Raw genomic sequence first — 23,159 nt, forward strand, 5'->3', positions numbered from 1 at the left:
AGTGCTGGAACAGATCACAAACTAATACACCTGACGTCATCATACTCTTATTAGAAGCATTCAGCTCCATCCGTGCCTTTCACTCGACCTAGAACACCTTCGAAGCAAAAATCTTGATCTGAACAGCAGCCATTAATAAAAGACGTTATGTGTGGGGAGTATAGCAGTTGTAAGACAAAGAGTATTCACAAAATATACAGTTTTCATAAATGAAGCAATTCTGCTTTAGTTGCTTGCATTTTATTTCACTATGAAGAAGCTGAGCACCGCTGATGCCTCTATGGTCAGCACTTAGAAAGGAAGTTGTTGAAGCCCAGATTTCCTGCTTTCATTGTGGCTAAAAGATGGAAATGTTTGTAGTGGTTTCAGAAACTGACTCATAAAATGATTCACAGAGTACATATTCTTTTTGTGCGTGGGTGATGAGGAGGAAGCTCATGATTTGTCTTCTTTAAAAAAAACGGTGTAATAACAGGAGAGAGAACATATCTTTCATTCATAACGTTTTGAAGGATTACACAGCCCTAATGAGTTATGAAGCTGAAATTCTTTTGTACACAACAAATGATTAAGGCTGCCACATTGTAAACAATGTAAGGCTTTAATATTACAGTGGGATGAGTTCACACAATTACAATTCGCTAGTTTTGGCAGCTGTCATTGTCCAATTTTAAATCATGGTTGGACATCAAATAGAAAAAAATTTAAATGCAAAAATATATCCCATAGAAACAGCAAAATAGACTATGCCTTTGCATAGAAAAGCACACAATATAGGGCTTACATGAGAGTTTAGTGCATTTACTTCAGTGGTTTATTCTCACATTTGCCTGCCACTATTCACAATCGTTTGCATCTAAATCTATAAGCTGTAGACTTCTCAAAAGTCTTTTTGTGATTATTATGCATGTCAAAAAAGAACAAACACAAACGGGATGCCAAACAAAACCACATAACTCATCGAACACTACTTACCAGGTCAAAAGCTACGAGTTCAGCTACTATTTAGAATACCTTTTGTTTCTTTTAGCTGGAACCCAATCAACAGGTTTTTTTCAAGGTTTGTGCTTCGACTTTCTTTTTCTTTTCCTATGGTTGTCTTATGTTGCTTCCCTACATCTGTTAGGGTGTGGGTTAAAAAGGCCCTTTTTTTCATTAGATGGCATAAGCTTTTCAGACATTTTATGTTTTAAGTTGTTTTTTAAAATTTCTTTAAAGTTTGTCAAGATCAACAGTAGTATCTAGTTGTTGGCTTCAGCTCAGAAGCAAATCAGCTGGAAAGCCCTAGCTGGCACATGCACACATCTGTGTGTATCAGTTCACTAAACCAGTCAGAATCCAATAGATTTTCCAGTGCTCCTTTTACCACTAGAAAGACTTAACCTGCTTGTTTTAAACAACTATTTAATGTCTGATTACACCTAAACAGGGCGTTCGGCAAAGTAAGCACAAAGAACAAAAAAGGTGAGTGGTACTCTGACTGAGGTGGCTGACAGGGTCAAAGTGCATATGGTAGCTGGCATTTATTTTATGGCAGCGTTGCTGGAACAGATTTACTTAGATGACGTCAGTGGTTCTGAGCCAGTTTTTCCTTTTTCGAGGCACTCTCCACTGGCCTTGGTGGTCCCTGCTGAAACTGTTGAGCAGAAACGCGCACTCTATAATTCCCTTTCTAGACCACGTTTGCCTCAGGCACACACATCCTGGAGGCCTGCAGGAAAGCCGTTTTTCTGCTCTGACTAGGGAAAACTGGTGTTTTGATGTGATTCAGCCACTGACACCACATCCGATCACACAGATAATAACTCTATCATAGCACAAATAAACTCAAACCAGATTTTTCATTACAAAAAAGAGCATTTCAATTTTGTGATATAGAAATTTTAAATAATGAATTTAACACCTAATTTGCAGATGCATGTCCTGTTTAAACATGTTTTTGAATGACAATCAACATACAACACAAAACTGAACAACTGATAAAGCTTTTAACGTATTAATACCTCTTTTATTACTGTATGAAGATACATAAGTAAATAATGCTTCATCACGGCTTTTCTACATTCCTGATACAATATGTGGTGTCCAGCTAAGTGTGAATGTTCGGATAATTAGATTTTCTTACCACAAAAAAGTAATTATTTTCTTTTTACATCTAAAATAATAAAACATAACAGCACTGCGGAAGACAAAACAAAAATTGTTTTTTTTAATCATATTCTGACACCCTTCCCATCTCACCTAGCGCTAGCTAAGTATGCTTCACCCTATGATGTCACTGCTCATGTATGGTAGAGGTGATTGTTTCTGACATTGGGACCTTAAATCAGAATATGTCCAACCTATGCAAGGTTGGACATTTCCTGGTCCAATCTTCTTGTTCATTTCTTTCTTGTTTCATGAAGAAAATATATGGGACATCTTTGTGATTTACAGAAGAAACAACCCCTCCTACCTTCACAGTATATGCCAGTTGCACAATTAGGTACCTGTTTGGAAACATGAAAGAAACTGGCCAATTTTTTTTATTCTGTCAGTGATTTGCATAACATTACATAATTTACATACATAGCAATGACAGGATAATAACATTACCTAAACTCATATTACAATAAGCGGGTGGTCTGTCTACACTGCTGAAGATACACTCGACTCAACCTGCCAAATGCTTAGTGGCTGACACTGCAAGGAAATTGGACCTATTTTCTAAATTATTCAGCTAATAATTATCAGACAACTTAGGAGACCTAATGGACACATATAGCATTGAATTTCATCCCAAGATGGTCAGGCAATCATTTAGTATTGAAAAACAAAGGACAAAAAAGAGATGGTCATGTCACAGCAAATCGTGAATTAGTCTGTTCTTATGCAATAGGCCACTGTCAATTTTACACAGTGCATTTTAATATACACACAATATTTGGCATATCATAAACGATGCACATACTTTATATACGTGACAGGACAAAATGCACTTTATTTCTTCATATTCAGACACACGTTATAAGTATTTGATACACCATAATATGTGTGATAAGAGAAACTGTGACAACAGCTTTACAACATGAGCTATAAAAGTATGAAAACAAGAACTAAGTCTAATGTTACAAACAACCAAGACAAATTCATAATAGGCAGTGATTCTAAAATACTCCAAAAATAAGACAATTCTAAAGTTACCACAAGGTAGTGGTAATGTACCAGGTTATTTACTAATACCATGATGCTGTTCAAGACAGGGATGCTTTTTTTCAGCACATCACCTGCAAAACATAAAAAATAAAAACTTGAAGTGATCCTGCTCCTACCTCTTCCACTGTAGTTTTATTTGGAAAGGACAACATAGCAGTGACTATGCTCACCGATAAGTAACATCCTCACTGCCAGACCACAACACTATCCATTCACATTGATCTATCAGGCTGGTAAAAAGTGAAGAAATTAGCGAAGCAACATGGGCACATAGCTGCAGCCTCTATTCCATCAGAGAAGGGCTTTTAAAGGCCGGACTTCTATTCACAATGAAGCTTCATGCTAACCGTACGGACACGGATTTTTAAAAGATAGATATTAAATAATCTTTAGCTTTGTGAGTATTGTAAGCTGTAACATATGTTTAGACATTTAAGTAGTGTGTCATTTTTAAATAATGAAAGTAAAATTGTTGAAATATTTATCTATAGCTCTATATATATATTTCTTGCTTTGCCTTTCATTTGTAAACAACTAAAGAAACTATGAAATGTTATATGCATTGTAGAACCAAAAAAGGATGTTACTGTCACTGTAGTTTCCAAATCATTCAAAGTTCATGCCACTGTCTCACTAGTACAGCTAGCTGCAGTTGTATATACAGTTTATTACTACTAGTTACAATTAATCATTGTCTTCAGTCATAATTGTGTGGCTAGAGTTTATCGAATGAGATATGCAGCTTGTGTATGATTTATAATACCTAGCAAAAAAACAGCATTACCAGAAATTACATCTTTAAAACATGTGTTACAAAATTGATATTTGATATAACTTCAGACCAAAATACTGTTCTTAGCAAGAGAAAAAAAAAGAGATCTCACTTGGCTCCAAGAAATAACAGTCCACTCAGTGCTTCACAAAAGCACATAATTCTGTCCACACTTCAACACAGATAGACCACATTCTCTGCAGCTTTAACCTCTGACCTGGACAAGGTATTATAAGGAGAGACAACCTGAACAATGAGGCAATAATCCATGAGCTCGAACCCTTCTCATTCAGAAATTTATTTGAATCTGCTTCTGTACATTTTAAGTACACATTTATTCGTGCATATTTACCTAATACTGTAGAGTTATTTTAATGTACTAAAGAAATGCTGGCTAATTCTAGTCATAACGGTGAGTGTAGGTGTTGCAAGTTCCCCAACACTCTGCTGGTCACGCTTTAAGCACACTAAATGCAAACTAAAGAACAAGTTTCAGAGTTAAAGTCCAAAGCAGGCACAACAAGCTATTCTTGTACCAATTATTCAGGCTTCTGTCCAACAGGTCCATTGGTTATATAATATAAAAAGCAGAGCATTGTTTTCTTCTTAATAAGCTGATTTAATGTGACATGTCTAGGATTACACCTGACAGCAGTCAAACTGAATACCAAGAACTGATGGCAAGCAATTAGTGTCACTTTGATAAAAATCTGTATGTGTTTTGCATATATGTTCTGCAAAGCTACATTCAATGTAGTTTATTACAAGAGAAAGTATATTAACTATGTTGAGAGCATGAATTATTTTAGTAAATGAGCAGCTTCCGCATTAGATTAAAAAAAATAAAAAGGTACAAAGATCTGACAGCTACAGTGAAACACTTGCACTGAGAGTGTATTATTTATTCTTTTGCAACTGTTCTTATTTTCATGTAAATAACATGTCTGTAACCTTAATGAGGTATTAAAAAACACAGCTGGAGAGCTGACAAGAGATCAAATAGAATTACGTGATTTGTTGAATCGTTCTCAGCTAAACTGATAATCTATAAAAACAACTTGATTAAATCACATCAGGTTATCAGAGCTGTGTCAGCTGCGGTCTGATGACCTGTTTGTTAAAGCAAACCAGATTTGAACATTTAAAAACAGAAAACATAGGCACCGACCTTGCCTATGCAATATATTCAGTGTGATTTATGTATTTGTGAAAAAATATAACATTTAAAGATCCATCTGATGCAGCAGGCATTGTACTTCTTTTTTATTTTCTATTCCAAATAGTGACAATGAAATTCTTGCCTTTATATAAGTCAATAGATACTGTATAATACACACAATGTACAACAGTGTCTGTAGATTTATAGTATGTAAATTCATCATCCTCTAGGATCATACAAAGGAAATTAATAAATAAGCTAGAACAAATAAAGTGTGAAATCCAAAATATTTAGAAATATAAAATCTGCATGCTTATGTCCTAAATCTTATCTTGTTTTGTATATTGCAACATGTTTTTATACCTCTGCATGATTTGTCAACCAACGTGCTACTGCTAAACTGCTGCAAAAAATGCAATGAGTCTTTTTTGAAGAATTTTGTATTTCCTCTGGTTTGCTTAGAATTAGTGTCATTACAATACAGTTTTGGGATATGCTAAAGCTATATATACAGGCTTGCAAAAGTATTCTCAACCACTGAAATCTTCTATGTCTGTGCAACAGACTAACATGAGGTAGCACATAACTGTTTCCCTTCCAGTAGGACAGCCACCCTAAATATATAACCAGATTTACAAAGGATCAGTTTAGATCAAAGCATATTCACGTGTAAGATTGTCCCAGTTAAAGTCCGGACCTAAATACAATTGATAATCTGTGGCAGGATTTGAAAACCGATGTTCTTGGATGCTCTCCATCCAATCTGACCAACGCTGAGCTAAGGTAAGGAAGGATTCAGGAGGGCTCTTTAGTTGTAAAAATTTTGTAAAACATGTACCTTTTTTGCTCTACTTCACAATTCTGCACTACTATGTGTTGGTCTATCGCATAAAATACATTCAAGTGTCTGGTTGTGACCGGATAGAATTTGAAAAAGTTCAAGGAGTATGAAGAGGTTCACAAAACACTGTATGCATGTATTTGTGTTATAAATTGTTAATAGGTTTATTTTACTTGTCCATAAAGGTTTTTTTAAATACTGTGCATTAAAGCAAAGTCAGAAAAACAATGAACAACAAAACAAAAAAAAAACAATAATTGCAGCATTGTTAAAATACAAAGAAAGTTGCTAATAAAAGCTGAGCCCCTTAATGGTCTTTAGTTTTAAAGTAGAAAAGTTTTGGTCACAGAGTCCTGCTAAATGTGTGTGTGGATGAAATCAGTGTACAGAGTTGGTCTGCATCTGGACTTGGAGGGGGGGGGGGGGGGGGGGGGGGCACTCCAGTTTTAGCTGAGCATGCATTTCCCAAAGCAGAGAAAGGAAAAGGACAAGAATGAAGGAAACCCCACATTAAAGCGCCATAAACTCCATATAGGCAGCTCTCAGTTCAAATAAGTCCGCACATAGCTTTTCATAGCTTCAATAAAAGGAATGGTCGGTAGTATAAAGTCGGGAGTTGCTTACAAATGTATTGACATTTTCTCTCATTAACAATAAACACACAGAATCCCCGAGAGATCCCATTTAATACTGTTCCAGAGTATTGAAAGGGGGTCAAAGAATGTGCAAAAGTGTTAAACTCAATTATCTTGATCAAACAAACAGGGCAGCTATGATATGAGACAATAAAAAGAGTTTTCCCTACTGTTCAGTCGGTTTCGTTACAGTAACAACATGGAGAACACACCGGCGGCCGAGAGAGAAATCACAAGCAAGCATTCAGGAAAAAAACAAACAAAACAAAAACAATACTTACACAGGCTAAACTTCGACGGCGATTTTCAAACAGCGCCGTCAGCCGAGCCGAAGCAACAAGTCTCCCCGCCGTGTTTCTTTCTTTCTCCGAAGTGGTCCGTAAATGCTCCAACAACTCCCGGCCGAGCCAACTATGGAGAGGAAAACAGCAACGTTTTCAACCGTCATCTTGTCCCAAAAAAATTGCAAATCGTCTTGTGTATTTATTTGTATTCGCCCTCAAAACCAAAAGCGAGTTTTCCGCGCTGCCTGACACGGGTCAAACGCCACCTGAGGCTTTTATAAGGGGCGTAGGATCAGGGCTTCTTTTCAAAAAATGTGAAAAATGTCAAAGATTTTCGCAGCCGTGTCAAATCCGTGGGCTACAGCAGTGTTTAAAGTGAGCACGCTGTTGCAACAGAGGCCATCTATCCCCACCGAGGAAACAAACGACCAAACCTCACTTCAACACATGGGATATTTAGTAAATACCTGCATAACATAACATTTTAATACACTGTGCAGTCATTCTAAGACATCTAAACTAACCCTCAGGAGCATAAGTCTACAACCAGTTTGCATACCTGCAACTACAAATGAAACTTACCTCGTTATTGATATCTCATATACAAATGTCCCTTTCTTTTGCTAATGTGATGTTAGTGGGTATTTTGAATACTATGTCAAGTTATTCTGGTGTTTCTGGGCCAGCCAGGAAAGGTGTAGGTGAATCGCTTCGCGCACTGACAGAGATGCGAAGAATGCTCGGAATGAGAGCAGGAATGAAATGAACGCAGGGAGCGAGTTTGCGCCGGGGCGGAGCGAGACGTGGCGTCATCCCGGGCCCAGCGGCCAGCAGCGAGCCCGGGCAGCAGGCAGCAGCAGCGGCGGAGCGGCAGCAGCGCAGCGGGGACTGGGAGGAGGAGGGCACTAAACATCCCAGAAGCCGACGCCTTCAGGGAACAACAAGAAACTCCGAATTTGTAGCTTCACGGAATTAAGACAGCTACACGTAACAGAGGTGAAGCGGAAAAAACAAACTAAGGAAAACAATGTAAACACTGCCATCCCCCCTCCTTCCCCAATTTACAGAGTTACTCATGCCCTACACTAATTGGACAATTTGATGCTGCCCACCGATTTTTGGATATAGACCTACTTTAATTTGGCCATCACATTAAGTGATACCCGGGACTACATTTCCAGTCTAAACCGCTGGGTTGAAATTTAAATGTTTAACATTTTTATGAGAGTAAATATTTAACCACTGTAGAGACAGGTGTATTTATTCGACCCCTCTGTCCAACTTTGTTGCAGTATTCCATTGAAATAAAATATGTTATTGCAACGCAAAATAGTAAGCACAAACACCGCAGACACACACACCAAATATTCCACCCTACTTTTCATAAATTAGATTTTTCCAAATAAAAATGAGCAAACACTATAGTTCTGATTAGGCCTGAACCTGAATAAAAAACGTAAACTTTGAAAGTAAAAAAAAAATAATTATAAACTATTAATAATTAACGTGATTTTTGCTTTTTCTGAAAAATAAGAAAAATTATCCAAATCTGCCTCAGCCTATGTGAAAATATAAGAGTCTCCTTGTTAAAATATGAATGAACTGTAACTGAATCAAATATTTTTGGTTCAACTTCACTAGTATTATCCAGCATGATTAATGCCCAACCAGCAGAATAAATAAATAAACCAGTTAGAACTTGTCTGACAACTTGAAGTAGGCTTAGCAATTTCAAAATGCAACATATCATGCACTGATTTAAAGGAATTCAAAAAGAAATGAGAATCAATGTCACTGATATCTATCAATCTGGAATGTGTTGCAAAGCTATTTCCAAGGTTTCAGGACACCAGCATACCTTAAAGCAAACAGAAGGAAGGTTTTTGAGTGACTTAGTCAATGTCTGGACTAATGTTTGATTGACATGCTGTGGCATGACCTTAAACAGGCCATTCAGAGTGGAACATCCCCCATTGTGGCTGAATTAAAAACAGTCTGCAAAGACGGTGGGCCAATATTCTTCCACAGTGTGGTAAAAGACCCACCAGATATTGCAAAAGCTTAACTTGGATGGGACAACAAGTTATTAGGTACAAGGGGCAATGACTTTTGTACAAAGGGCCAGATTGGTTTGGTCAACATTTTTCCTTTAATAAATGAAACCACCATCTAAACCTTTTTTTTAATAATAAAATGGATTATCTTTGATATTAAAAATGGGATGATCTGTAACATTTGAGTGTCACAAAAAAGCAAAAAGAGAAACAATCCATATTACTGCTTTAAAACAATGAATTATTTACAAGGATAAGCTCTAGGTACTTCCTTTTTACAAAAACCTGATAACTTCGGCCTGGAGAAATTGTTTTTAAAGTTAAATACATTGAATGAACTACAGCTGACTCCAGAAAAAAAAACACAAAAACATTTTATTTTCTTCTAATAAGCCATACAAAGTTTGGAAATAATATTTTTAAAGTATTTTATATGACTTTATCTCAGTTTAGCTCACAAAGGTTAGTGAGGTTACAATAAAATGTGCAGTCTTAAACTCCCTTTTATAAACAATTAGTATGATGATCTATGTTTTGCATTATTTTCCTTTATAGATCAGCCATCTGGCATAAAATGTGCAGTCGTGAAGAAGAAAACGCAAATAGGATGATTGATTACTAATTTTATTTATGGGTCAAATAACGCAGCCACATTCTTAAAATGAAAAAGCATTTCTGGAAATACTTTTTCATTTTCAAATTTTACATTTCAAATTGAATTTTGGTATCTATTTGCTGGGGTACATTTTGAAAAATAAATCTCAAATGTCTTTTTCATTTTCATTTTAATTAAGTGAAAGAATGAGCAGTCTTGAAGAAGAAAATGCAAATGTAAATAGGATGATTGATAACTAATTTCATTTATGAGTCAAACAATGCAGCCACATTCTTAAAATGAAAAAGCATTTCTGAAAATGCTTTTTCATTTGAAATATGGTAACGATTTGCTTCCATATCTGAGGGCATCCATCAACACCTTTTCATCTGTCTCTGCACGTTCAACTTAGACTGGGAGAGATACAGGAAGGAGTAAAGTTAAAAAAACAGTCCTTTTCCATACAGCCTGAAATATGTTTTTGTTTGTTTAATTTCATCACATAGCAAAGCAGTTTCAACTTCTGAAGCAGCTCTTATCATGTCACCCAAAGCAGCTATGCAGAAAAATATTGAACACTATATTTGGTGAGATGCTGAAGATAAATGCAACAATAAAACTAACATTGGTAATCCATGAACTACTGGTGTTTAGAAGCAGTGCTGTATTCTTTGACCTCAGCATTCTTGGGTTGTTGTATTGGTTTATTCTGAAGCACTTTGTAATTTTATACCTTGAAATTAGTTTTTGTTTTTTTTACTTACTATATTCACATATGTCTGGTGTCAGAAAAGGAGACAAATGAGATGACATACGTTTCAGTGTCATCACACCCTGCAGGGCCAGAATTCACTTGGTTGCTTTACCAAATGACATCAGCTAAACCGTGGAAAGAGGTCAAATCTCCCTGTTCATAGTGAAGGTACTACATCTTATCATTTCTGCAAGTACTAAAGTAGCATAGTAACTTTTTGTTTAATCAAAAACAGGTGGCAAGCTGTGCACCGATATGCCCATGTTGTGTAAGTCCCATGTTGGATTGGTAACAAATGATATAAGAGACTGATGCGCAAAAGTGGTTGAGAAGTGAAAGATAAAGACACTTCATTTAGGATGTCTGCTGATGTCCAAATGTGTTTGGAAAGTTGTTAGGGCTGATAAAATGGGGTAACCTAGGCTTGTCTTCGTTGTTAAGACTAATTCTGGACAAGAAATTTGGGCTAAAAATGTAAAACGTCTTATGTTCTTTTCTGGGCTAAATATGTGTGATGACTGGCTGACCTTAAATTGCCTTAAAAAAGATGCCCATACTGACATATGGTGTTTGGAGGGACTCACACTATAGAGACCTCAGTAATCATTTTACATGTTACAAAAACCCCAAACAAGTGAAGTTTGTTTGGAGCAGGTGTCATGAGAAATCTTTTCGTCTCTCTCAAAGGGAAAATGAGAGCCCCACTTATGTTTGCAAAGTATCACCTGAATGGATAGCAAGACTTGTAGGAGCATGTCATTTTGACAGTTAAAAACCACAGCAGAGATGATTAGTCATAAAGTACAATTTTAAATGTTGGAATTGTAAACAAATTCCCTGCGATTTTTCAGCTGGTGTCCCACAGGGCTCTATACTAGGTCCAGTTCTAGTCAATATGAATATCAATCACTTCCTTTGTATATGTGGTCAATGTGATATTTTAATGTCTGCTATTTCTACTGACTTTAAAACCAGAGAAAAATTTAAAGGCATGCTAACATTGTCAGGATCTGGGTTGTGTTTGTGTTTGTGCTTGCCACATGTGTTTTGTTTCAGACTGTGCTGGAGCTCTCAGGTGTGCTGGGTGACAGGTGCGACTTGTTCCACTGATTACTAGGAGTACTCAACCAGGAAGCTGCCAGCACTTCAGTGCGAGAGTGTTTTGCCACCAGTGGTACAAACTTGAGCCACACTCTAAGTCTATGCTTCGTTCTTCGACCTTCGATTAACTTTGTTTTTGCTCTTCTGCAGATTTTGAAAGCCTATGTTTTGGATCTATGTCACTGAGTTTCTGACTTTGTTTCTGGAAGTTATTCTGGATGATCAAGCCTATCTTTGTTCTGAAGATTCCTATCCTGTCATCTGCCTTTGTTTTGGATTCATATCAAGCTGGCAGCTTCCTGTCCTCTCCATCTCCTGAGCCAAGCCACAAGCGTACCCTGTCCACCCTCCAACGTAAACCACCACACATCGAACTTGTTTCTTTGTTCCGAGCTCACACAGAACAGCACCAAGTGAACTCTCTACGGATATCCCTGCTTAAGACCTGGATCCTGAGTCTTATTCCCACTGGCAACCTGACCACCATAACCGAGTAAGCCGATCTCAGATTCATGATAATTATTTGTTCTTAGTTTCTTCTTACCTTCCGTTACCCGTACTCCTCCATTCTCTTCACTTCTCTCCCTACAGTGAGATTTTTGTCCGTTTCGTTCCTGATTACATCACCAATAAGACCAATAAGTCTTTATTTTACTTCCTACTTCTGAGTGTTCTCAGTATGTGGGTCAGAGCTAGTTCGAACATAATGACAGAACACTCTCGCCAACAAGACCCAGCAGAGGCACTCAGGAGGACTCTCTCTGAACATGCTAACCAGATTCAAGTCCATGATTCTTCTCTCCGTTCTCTTACAGAACAGCAACATCTAACCAATCAACAGCTAGAACAGATCACCACCATGTTACAACAAACGCTAGGTACTTCATCCACCACTCCATCAGATGGCGCAACCGCATTTCCAGAATCCTTACCGTCACCCCATTTTCTTGACATCACATCCCCTAACCTGGAAAAGTTCTCTGGTGAGGTAGGGAATTGCAGGGGGTTTTTGCTTCAGTGTTCTTTAGTGCTTAATCGCTCGCCCCACTCTTTCCCCCATGATATTGTAAAGATTTCATATATTATTGGATTACTGACCGGCAAAGCTTTGCAGTGGGCTGAAGCCCAGTTCCCTGATTGCAGAGAGTTTGGTTGTACTTTTGATGACTTTGTTAAGAAATTAGAAAAACTTTTTCGTCTGTACTAGACAAATCCAGTGCTGGCAGACAGTTGAGGGCCTTAAAGCAACGTCACAGACCCATTACAGAGTTTTCAATTGAATTCCGTACATTGGCAGCTACATCTGGCTGGAATAATGAAGCTCTAAAAACTACCTTTTTGCATGCCTTAGACGATCCACTGAAGGATGAATTAACTATGGTCGAGGAGCCTCCTACCTTAGATGAGGTTATTTCATTAGCAACCAGGATAGACAACAGAATAAGAGAAAGAAGGAGAGCCCGAGCAGAAAGGACCTATTACCATCCCCAGTTAAGGAGTAATCCTCCACCCGTTGTAAAGGCCTCACCCCAGCAATCAGTTACAGAACCCGAGCCCATGCTGTTTGGCGGTATTCGTTTATCTTTTGAGGAGAGACAGAAGCGCAGAGTATCAAAGCAGTGTTTTTACTGTGGGTCCGCAGATCATTTCATAGCAACCTGTCCTGCCTGTCCCGGGCCGTTAAAAGACAGGGTCCACCGGCTTTGAAGGGGGGGTTGGTGGACAAAGCCCAAAATTGTAAAGCCCCCAGATTCAGCTTGCCTCTTTTAGTTGTTCAGCATACATTGACAGTTTCTGCATTCATAGACTCCAGCTGCAAACAGAATCTTATAGATTTAGATTTGGTAAACCAGGCAGGTATATAAGTGGAAAGTCTTGAATCACCACGTTCAGTTCTAGCTCTAGACGGAAAGAGACTACAACAGATAACTCAACGAACTAAACCAGTGGAACTATTGTTATCCGGCAATCATAGAGAAAAGACATCCTTTTTTGTATTTCAAGGTTCTCTAGTTTTAGGTTTTCCCTGGTTGCAGCAACATAACCCACATTTGGACTGGTCTAAGTGTCACATAGTCTTGGTCTGCTGATTGTCATTCATCCTGTCTTAGATCAGCCTTTTCCCCTAATCCGCCTCCACAAGCTGGCAGTGAGAACGAGAGGATCGACATAACTCGGGTACCACTAGAATACCATGATCTTAGCAAGAATAAGGCTCTATCTTTACCTCCTCACAGGTCCTCTGATTGCGCAATCAATCTTCTTCCCGGTGCACCTCTGCCCTCTAGCAGGCTCTACAACATTTCACGTCCTGAGCAGCAGTCAATGGAGGACTATATAAATGATTCCTTATCAGCAGGTATTATTCGGCCTTCCTCATCACTACTAGGGGCGGGTTTCTTTTTTGTAGGGAAGAAGGATGGTTCTTTGCGTCCCTGTGATAGACTATAGGGGCCTAAACCAGATCACTATTAAGAATAAGTACCCACTTCCCCTCATCACCTCTGCCTTAGAACCCGTTTATGGGGCCACAGTCTTTTCTAAGTTAGATCTTCGTAACGCTTACCAATTGGTCAGGATCCGCCAGGGGGATGAGTGAAAGACTGCATTTAAGATGCCATTGGGTCACTTCGAGTATTTAGTCATGCCTTTTGGACTATGTAATGCTACTGCGGTTTTTAAAGCCTTGGTCAACGACGTTCTCGAGGATTTTTTTAACATTTTTGTTTTCGTATACTTAGATGACATTCTGATTTACTCTAAGAATATGCAGGAGCATCACAAACACGTTTGCCAAGTTCTTCAACGCCGTCTGGAGAACCGCCTGTTCGTAAAAGCTGAGAAGTGTGAGTTTCACCAGTTGTCAGTCACCTTCCTGGGCTACATCCTTGAGGGTGGCAGGTACGTTCCAATCCAGAAAAAATAAGAGCTGTACAAGAAGGGCCTGTGCCAGACTCATGCAAGTCTTTGCAGCGTTTTTTTGGGATTTGCCAATTTTTACAGACGTTTCATCAAGGACTATAGCCTCATTGCTGCACCTCTAACTGCTCTGACTTCTTCTAAGATCTCTTTTTCCTGGACATCCAAAGCCAAAGCAGCTTTTTGTACTCTCAAGGAGAAGTTCTCACGTGCCCCCATCTTGGTCCATCTGGACTCCTCAAGACAGTTTATCCTGGAAGTCGACGCCTCAGATATCGGGGTCGGAGCGGTGCTGTCACAAAACTCTGAAGATGGGAGACTTCATCCTTGTGCTTTCTTTTCTCGCAGGTTCAGCAGTACTGAAAGAAATTATGACGTGGGTGACAGAGAACTGCTGGGAATAAAATTGGCCCTTGAAGAATGGCGCCACTGGCTTGAGGGGGCCAAACATCCCATCCAAGTCTAGACTGATCGCAAGAACTTGGCTTACCTACAGTCGGTCAAAAGGCTAAACCCACGTCAATCTCGTTGGTCCATATTTTTCTCTCGTTTCGACTTGTGCATTTCTTTCAGGCCCAGACCAAAGAATATTAAGCCTGATGCCCCCTCCAGACAAATTGGCACACACGATTCAATGAGAGAACCCGCAACCATCATACCGCCCAGTTGGACGGTCGGGACACTCAGATGGGAGATTGAGAACACGGTGTTAAGGGCTCAACAACAGGAACCTGATCCTAGCAATGGGCCACCTAACCGTGTTTATGTCCCATCAACAGTACGAGCTCGATTAATTAATTGGCTACACACAGCTAGATTTTTGGCTCATCCAGGTGTTAGTAGAACCATTGCATTGATCCAAAGGAGGTTTTGGTGGCCTACATTACATAAAGATGTGAAGGAATTTGTTCAGTCTTGTGCTACTTGTGCTAGGAATAAGTCTTGCAACCAGCCTCCTGCGGGTCTTCAACCTCTGAGCATCCCAAGTCGTCCCTGGTCTCACATATAGTACAGACCAAAAGTTTGGACACACCTTCTCATTCAAAGAGTTTTCTTTATTTTCATGACTATGAATATTGTAGCTTCACACTGAAGGCATCAAAACTATGAGTTAACACATGTGGAATTATATACTGAACAAAAAGGTGTGAAACAACTGAGAATATTCTTATATTCTAGGTTCTTCAAAGTAGCCACCTCTTGATTTGATTACTGCTCCTCACACTCTTGGCATTCTGTTGATGAGCTTCAAGAGGTAGTCACCTGAAATGGTTTTCACTTCACGGATGTGCCCTGTCAGGTTTAATAAGTGGGATTTCAAGCCTTATAAATGGGGTTGGGACCATCAGTTGTGTTGTGCAGGAGATGGATACAGTACACAGCTGATAGTCCTACTGAATATGGTGCTGATGTGGTGACATCATACATCAGTTTCTGTGAGGACACATGTGTGCAGACCAAGACCTTCTGCACCTTTGGGAATAACAAGCCATGGTTTACTCCACACCTCAGGAATCTGCGCAGGGAAAAGGAAGAAGCTCACAGCAGTGGAGATTGGAAGCAGTACAGGCAGGCCAGGAACAGACTAACAAAGGAGATCAAAGCAGCCAGGAGAAGCTAAAGAACAGCCTTTCTACTGGTGACACTTCAGCTGTATGGACCGGTCTGAGAAAGCTGACTGCCTATAGGAGCCCCCCCACCCATCCTGAACAGAGTCGTCTCCTGGCCAACCGTCTGAATGGCTTCTACTGCAGACATGACATAAGCCATTCACACCTCAAATCATCCCCTCCACATCCCATTCAGGAACAAATTTGACCCGTAAAACAACCAACCCCCTACCTTCAGATCCTCTGACTGCACTAAAGATATCCGAGGAAGATGTAAACAGGCTCTTTCAGCGCATGAAAACAAAGAAAGCTGGAGGACCTGATAACGTCTCCCCATCATGCCTGAAAGCCTGTGCAAATCAACTCGCTCCGATCTTCACAAGGATCTTCAACAAATCACTGGAGAAATGTGAGGTCCCCTCCTGCCTCAAACGATCCACCATCATCCCGGTTCCCAAGAAACCCACCATCGTAGGATTAAATGACTACAGGCCTGTAGCCCTGACGTCTGTGGTCATGAAATCCTTTGAGCGGCTGGTGTTGAACCACCTGAAAGACATCACAGGCCCCCTGCTGGACACCCTGCAATTTGCTTACCGAGCAAACAGGTCGGCAGATGATGCTGTTAACTTAGGTCTACACTTCATCCTGCAACACCTCGACCACCCAGGGACGTACGCCAGGATCCTGTTTGTAGACTTCAGCTCGGCCTTCAACACCATCATACCAGACATCCTCCACCAGAAACTCACCCAGCTCAACGTCCCAGCCTCCACCTGTCAGTGGATCAACAGCTTCCTGACGGACCGACAGCAGCAGGTGAGACTGGGGAGCATCTTCTCCCGATCCAGATCAATAAGTACTGGTGCCCCCCAGGGGTATGTTCTATGCCCACTCCTCTTCTCTCTGTACACAAATGACTGCACCTCAGCGGACTCGTCCGTGAAACTCCTTAAGTTTGCAGATGACACCACTGTCATTGGACTGATCCAGGACGGTGATGAGTCTGCATACAGACAGCAGGTGGATCGGCTGGTACACTGGTGCGGTCAGAACTACCTTGGACTGAACCCACTCAAGACTGTGGAAATGGTGGTGGACTTTCGGAGAACACCACCCCCATACACCCCCCTCACCATCCTCAACAACACTATTGGCCGTGGACCACTTCAGGTTCTTAGGAACCCCCATCTCTGAGGAACTGAGATGGTCTTCACACATAGACACTGTTCGAAAGAAGGCCCAGCAGAGACTGTACTTCCTGAGGCAACTCAAGAAGTTCAACCTTCCACGGGAGCTGCTGGTCATCTTCTACACTGCCATCATTCAATCTGTCCTGTCTTCATCCATCTCAGTGTGGTTTGGCTCATCCACAAAACAGGACAGGTGCAGACTGCAACAAATAATCAGGATTGCAGAGAGAATAATCAGAGCTGAACTTCCCTCCATCCAGGACTTATACAGGTCTAGGGTCAGGACAAGAGCTGCTAAAATCTCTGCAGACCCCACACACCCTGCACATAAACTGTTCAGAGCTTTACCTTCAGGCCGCCAATACAGAGCACTGTTCACTAAATCCAGCCACCACAGAGACAGTTTCTTCCCCCAGGCTGTTTCTCTGTTGAACATTCAATAGAGTACAAAACAACAGCATACAGATGTTGCAAATGCACCTTTTTATTATATATGTGTATATTGTACATTGTAAATATGTATATTCTGTAATGCAAAAACAAAACAAAAGAGCAAAGTGTACCGGAGTCAAATTCCTTGTTTGTATGTATGAACTTGGCAATAAAGCTGATTCTGATTCTGAATAGACTGTTAGAATTTGTATTATGGCAAGAAAAAAGCAGTTAAGTAAAGAAAAACGAGTGGCCATCATTACTTTAAGAAATGAAGGTCAGTCCGTCCAAACAATTGGGAGACTTTGAAAGTGTCCCCAAGTGCAGTCGCAAAAACTATCAAGCGTTACAAAGAAACTGGCTTACATGAGGACCGCCCCAGGAAAGGAAGACCAAGAGTCACCTCTGCTGCAGACGATAAGTTCATCCGATTCACCAGCTTCAGAAATCGCAGGTTAACAGCAGCTCAGATTAGAGAACAGATCAATGCCACACAGAGTTCTAGCATCAGACACATCTCTAGAAAAACTGTTAAGAGAAGACTGTGTGAATTAGGCCTTCATGGTAAAATAGCTGCTAGGAAACCACACAAGGATTGGACATTGGACATTGGACCAGTGGAAATCTGTGCTTTGGTCTGATGAGTCCAAGTTTGAGATCTTTGGTTCCAACCACCGTGTCTTTGTGCGGCGCAGAAGAGGTGAACGGATGGACTCTACATCCCTGGTTCCCACCGTGAAGCATGGAGGAGGAGGTGTGATGGTGTGGGGGTGCTTTGCTGGTGACACTGTTGGGGATTTATTCAAAATTGAAGACATACTGAAGCAGCATGGCTACCACAGCATCTTGCAGCGGCATGCTATTCCATCCGGTTTGCGTTTAGTTGGACCATCATTTATTTTTCAACAGGATAATTACCCCAAACACACCTCCAGGCTGTGTAAGGGCTATTTGACCAAGGAGAGTGATGGGGTGCTGTGCCAGATGTCCTGGCTTCCACAGTCACCGGACCTGAACCCAATCGAGATGGTTTGGGGTGAGCTGGACCGCAGAGTGAAGGCAAAAGGGCCAACAAGGGCTAAGCATCTCTGGGAACTCCTTCAAGACTGTTGGAAAACCATTTCAGGTGACTACCTCTTGAAGCTCATCAACAGAATGCCAAAAGTGTGAGGAGCAGTAATCAAAGCAAGAGGTGGCTACTTTGAAGAACCTAGAATATAAGACATTTTCAGTTGTTTCACACTTTTTTGGTCAGTATATAATTCCACGTGTTAATTCATAGTTTTGATGCCTTCAATGTGAAGCTACAATATTCATAATCATGAAAATAAAGAAAACTCTTTGAATGAGAAGGTCTGTCCAAACTTTTGGTCTGTACTGTAGCTTTGGATTTTGTCACAGGTCCTCCCCTCTCCTCAGGTATGACAACTATCCTCACTATTGTGGACCATTTTTCTAAAGCTTGCCATCTCATCCCTCTCAGAAAACTTCCTTCAGCCCTTCAAACTGCCAAACACCTCACTAAACACGTTTTTCGTCTCCATGGAATCCCAGAGGATATCTTGTCTGACCGAGGGCCACAGTTTATTTCGCAGGTTTGGAAACAGTTTTGTTTAGCTCTCGGGGCCAGAGTTTCTTTGACTTCAGGTTACCACCCACAGTCTAATGGTCAGACCGAAAGGCTAAATCAGCAGCTAGAATCAACCCTACGTTGTCTCACGTCCACTAACCCTTCTGACTGGTGTGCATATCTACCCTGGGTGGAATATACTTAAAATTCACACATCTCCTCTGCCACTGGACGTTCACCTTTTGAGGCCTCACTGGGCTATCTGCCACCCCTGTTTGCTGCTGATGAGAAAGAAATCACTTTGTCTTCTATCCACCAACATGTCGACCGTCCAGAGCCTCAATCGAACTGCAGATTAAAACAAGCGTTTTGCTGATCGCAAACGCAGACCTGCACCGGAGTATCAGCCTGGACAAAAGGTTTGGATGTCGGCACGTGATGTGCCCTTTAAGTCTATGTCTAAGAAGCTTTCACCTTGTTTCAATGGTCCCTATGAGATAGAGACGGTAATCAATCAGTCTGCTGTTTGTCTTCGCCTACCTGCAAATCTTCGTATCCATCCTACCTTCCATGTCTCCCAGATCAAACCAGTAGTCTCCAGTGATTTGTGGCGCAACAAATACAACCTTTTCCTAATGATTTTCTCTCACACTGGTTACTCTTGAAAAGTTGTTCTAACACAAATCCTGCAATGTTAAACACTTTGTAATGATTATGCAAACATACACTCAAAATGCTGGATAAGAAAAAAATATATTGTCTATCATTGTCATATTTTAAATAAATTGACTGAACTTATCATATAATGTATAGGAATGTTTTCCAAATCTATAGGATTCTACAATGAGTATTTTATTTCATCTGTACAAGAGCTATCTTTTAAATTTACAGTTCCTCAATTGCTCCCAGTACCACCAAAATGCATCTCAGCAGTTCTCCTTCTTTAAGATCTCACCGAGACGGTTTATCTAACATATTAAAATCTTTAAATATCTCACATGTCTGTGACTTCGTACTCGTACTCGTACTTGTCGTCTTCCACTTTATCCGGGACCGGGTCGCGGGGGCAGCAGACTCAGCAGAGACGCCCAGATGTCCCTCTCCCCAGACACCTCCTCCAGCTCCTCCGGGGGGAGCCCAAGGCGTTCCAGGGTCAGCCGAGAGACATAGTCCCTCCAGCGTGTCCTGGGCCATCCCCTGGGCCTCCCCCCGGTGGGACGTGCCAGGAACACCTCCCGAGTAAGGCGTCCAGGAGGCATCCGGTATAGATGCCCGAGCCACCTCAACTGGCTACTCTCGATGTGGAGGAATAGCGGCTCTACTCTGAGTCCCTCCCGGATGGACGAGCTCCTCGCCCTATCTCTAAGGGAGTGCCCAGCCACCCTACGGAGGAAGCTCATTTCCGCCGCTTGTATCTGGGATCTCGTTCTTTCGGTCATGACCCAAAGTTTATGGCCATAGGTGAGGGTAGGAACGTAGATCGACCGGTAAATCGAGAGCTTCGCTTTTCGGCTCAGCTCTCTCTTAACCACAACGGACCGGCACAGCGTCCCCATTGCTGTGGCAGCCGCACCGATCCATCTGTCGATGTCCCGCTCCATTCTTCCCCCACTCGTGAACAAGATCCCGGGATACTTAAACTCCTCCACTTGAGGCAGGAACTCCCATCCAACCTGAAGAGGACAAGCCACCTTTTTCTGGTCGAGAACCATGGCCTCGGACTTGGAGGAGCTGATCTTCATCCCAGCCGCTTCACACTCGGCTGCGAACCGCCCCAGTGCATGCTGTAGGTCTTGGCTAGAGGGGGCCAGCAGGACCACGTCATCTGCAAAAAGAAGAGACTAAATCCTCTGGTCCCCAAACCAGACCCCCTCTGGCCCTTGGCTGCGCCTAGAAATCCTGTCCATAAAAGTTATGAACAGGACCGGTGACAACGGGCAGCCCTGCCGGAGTCCAACATGCACCGGGAACAGGTCCGACTTAGTGCCGGCAATGCGAACCAAACTCCTGCTCCGCTTGTACAGAGATCGGATGGCCCCTAGTAAAGGGCCCCCGATTTCATACTCCTGGAGCACCCCCCACAGGGCATCATGAGGGACACAGTCGAATGCTTTCTCCAGGTCCACAAAACACAGTCACAGACAGTACCCTGTCTGTGACTTAAACAATCTAAACATGCACTTTATAAAAATCCATGCTAGCACTCTCATACCCTTATTCCATCATTTTGTTAACATGTGCATAAGGCAGCCTAAGTTTTCTGTCATTTAGAAAACTGCTTAGGTCATCCCAATTATTAAGTCTGACGATCCCAATAATTATTGACTGATTTCAATGCCTAAAACATTATATAATGAACTAATTCAGTATGAAAACAATAATCTGCTAAGTGACTGCCAGGACATTTGGCATAATACAAACACTGTTACTGAGTAAGCCACGAATGCCTGTGCATAAGCAAAGTATACTACAGTAAAATGTTAGGCCAAAAACCAAAGCTTGCAGTAAAAAAGAGTGGGTGAAAATTTATCCATACTAAAGTGAAAGAAATTGATAAACTCAGACAGAAATCAACCACTGAGAGTCATTGCTATCAAAGGTACATACTGTTGAATTATTGGGTACACCTATTGTTTTACACGTCTTTTAAATCTGATTTTATTTTTGTTTAATAAACAATTTCTGAATCTTTTTTTGAATGTGTGCACTTAGGTTTAGATTTAAATCATTTAGAATCCAGGAAAATACTTTCTATTATGTTCTTTTACATCAAATGAAAGAGGATGAAGCTACATTTTTGTTATTGTTTCTAGGAGTAAAACACTGCAAGGCAAAAGGTAACTGGATATGTAAAGGTTGACATATGCTGAATTCTCAACCCAAGTTCTCAAACAATCACTTCCTCAGTCAAGACATCATGTTTCCTGAATTTTATAAACCTTTAGCTGGAGCCATTAGATAACTGGAGCAATTAAAAAAATGACAAAGAATGAGTTAGCTGGTCAAAATTAATCAGGAAACAGGCCCAGGTACATTTTAAACAAACCATAATGTGTGTAATACAGCTTTGATATAATGATCTTTTTTTTAATCCTGTGCCATTTTCAAACCATGGTTTATTATATTGACAAAAAAGATTACACTTCAGTGCATTTTATAACTGTGTGTAGACACCACCAAAATGCCAAACTTTTCACTATGTTACGTTCAACATTTAGTCAATTTTAAACAGAAAATATGTCAGAAAAGTCTAATTTCAATGCCGATTTGGGACATCATAGTTAATTACACCTTAATTAACAAATACATGCTTGGAGAGCTCTACTAATCTGTTCTGAACCAGCAAAGCTATAGTGTGCCTACTGTGTGTCCCATTCCTGTTACTGGGCCTGATAAGGCTGATCTGTGCTTTGGCATTGCTTTGATTTGACCCTTCTTCCTCAAAGAGGGGAAGGGAATGGTGCAATAGAATTAGTCTGATCTTATTCACTTCACTCACATATGCCCTGCTGCTGCCACATTTTGGCCTGGTCTGGTTCAGCCTGGCCTGCAATCTCCACTAATCAGATCGCCGTGTAAGGCCAGGTGCTCTCCTGGCTCTCCACTTAGACTGCTCAGCCAGCCACACTGATTCACTTTACTCAGAGATAAGAGAGAGTCTAGTGAGGGCCTCTTACTGGTTAAACGAAACGGAGTGGGGCAAACACTGCTCAGCTAACGCAGTTTCTGAGCCGTCTATACATTTATGTCGCACTCGTTTTTTGTGATTGTTACGTAAATCTGTCTTTTAAAGCGTTACACCTGTGCAACATCATAAAGAAAATGTGCTTTGACAAGACTATGTTTACTGTTTTTATCCTGCTCAAGATCTCGTCTGGTTAATAGAGTTTCAGATTCTGAAGTGCAAATGGCTCAAATGTAATTTTATGTAAGTTTAAATAGAAATCAAAAACTGTCCTAATCTTTATTTTTACCCCAGTAACTACTTTTTTAATTAAATCATGTACAAGAGAAAGATTCCAATCTGGGGTGGGAGAGTGAATTG

At 40.8% G+C, this 23,159-nt stretch overlaps 1 protein-coding gene across 5 annotated transcripts in view; it reads right to left on the reverse strand.

Moving 5' to 3' along the window:
- Nucleotides 1-7,762, reverse strand: part of tead1b (TEA domain family member 1b) — a 66,161-nt gene extending 58,399 nt beyond the window's left edge. For 2 of the 5 annotated variants that reach the window (XM_047363081.1, XM_047363083.1), the window contains exons 1-2: nucleotides 7,469-7,760; nucleotides 6,884-7,013 (exon numbers count right to left, since the gene is read on the reverse strand). The gene's annotated coding sequence lies outside the window, so the exon portion shown is untranslated. Of the gene's footprint in view, nucleotides 1-6,883; nucleotides 7,247-7,468 lie in introns of those variants that run through there. The other 3 variants (XM_047363078.1, XM_047363080.1, XM_047363079.1) reach the window with 3 other exon arrangements.
- Nucleotides 7,763-23,159: the final 15,397 nt, after the last annotated feature.

The sequence above is a fragment of the Girardinichthys multiradiatus genome, chromosome 4, assembly GCF_021462225.1.
Source record: "Girardinichthys multiradiatus isolate DD_20200921_A chromosome 4, DD_fGirMul_XY1, whole genome shotgun sequence".
Lineage (NCBI taxonomy): Eukaryota > Metazoa > Chordata > Actinopteri > Cyprinodontiformes > Goodeidae > Girardinichthys > Girardinichthys multiradiatus.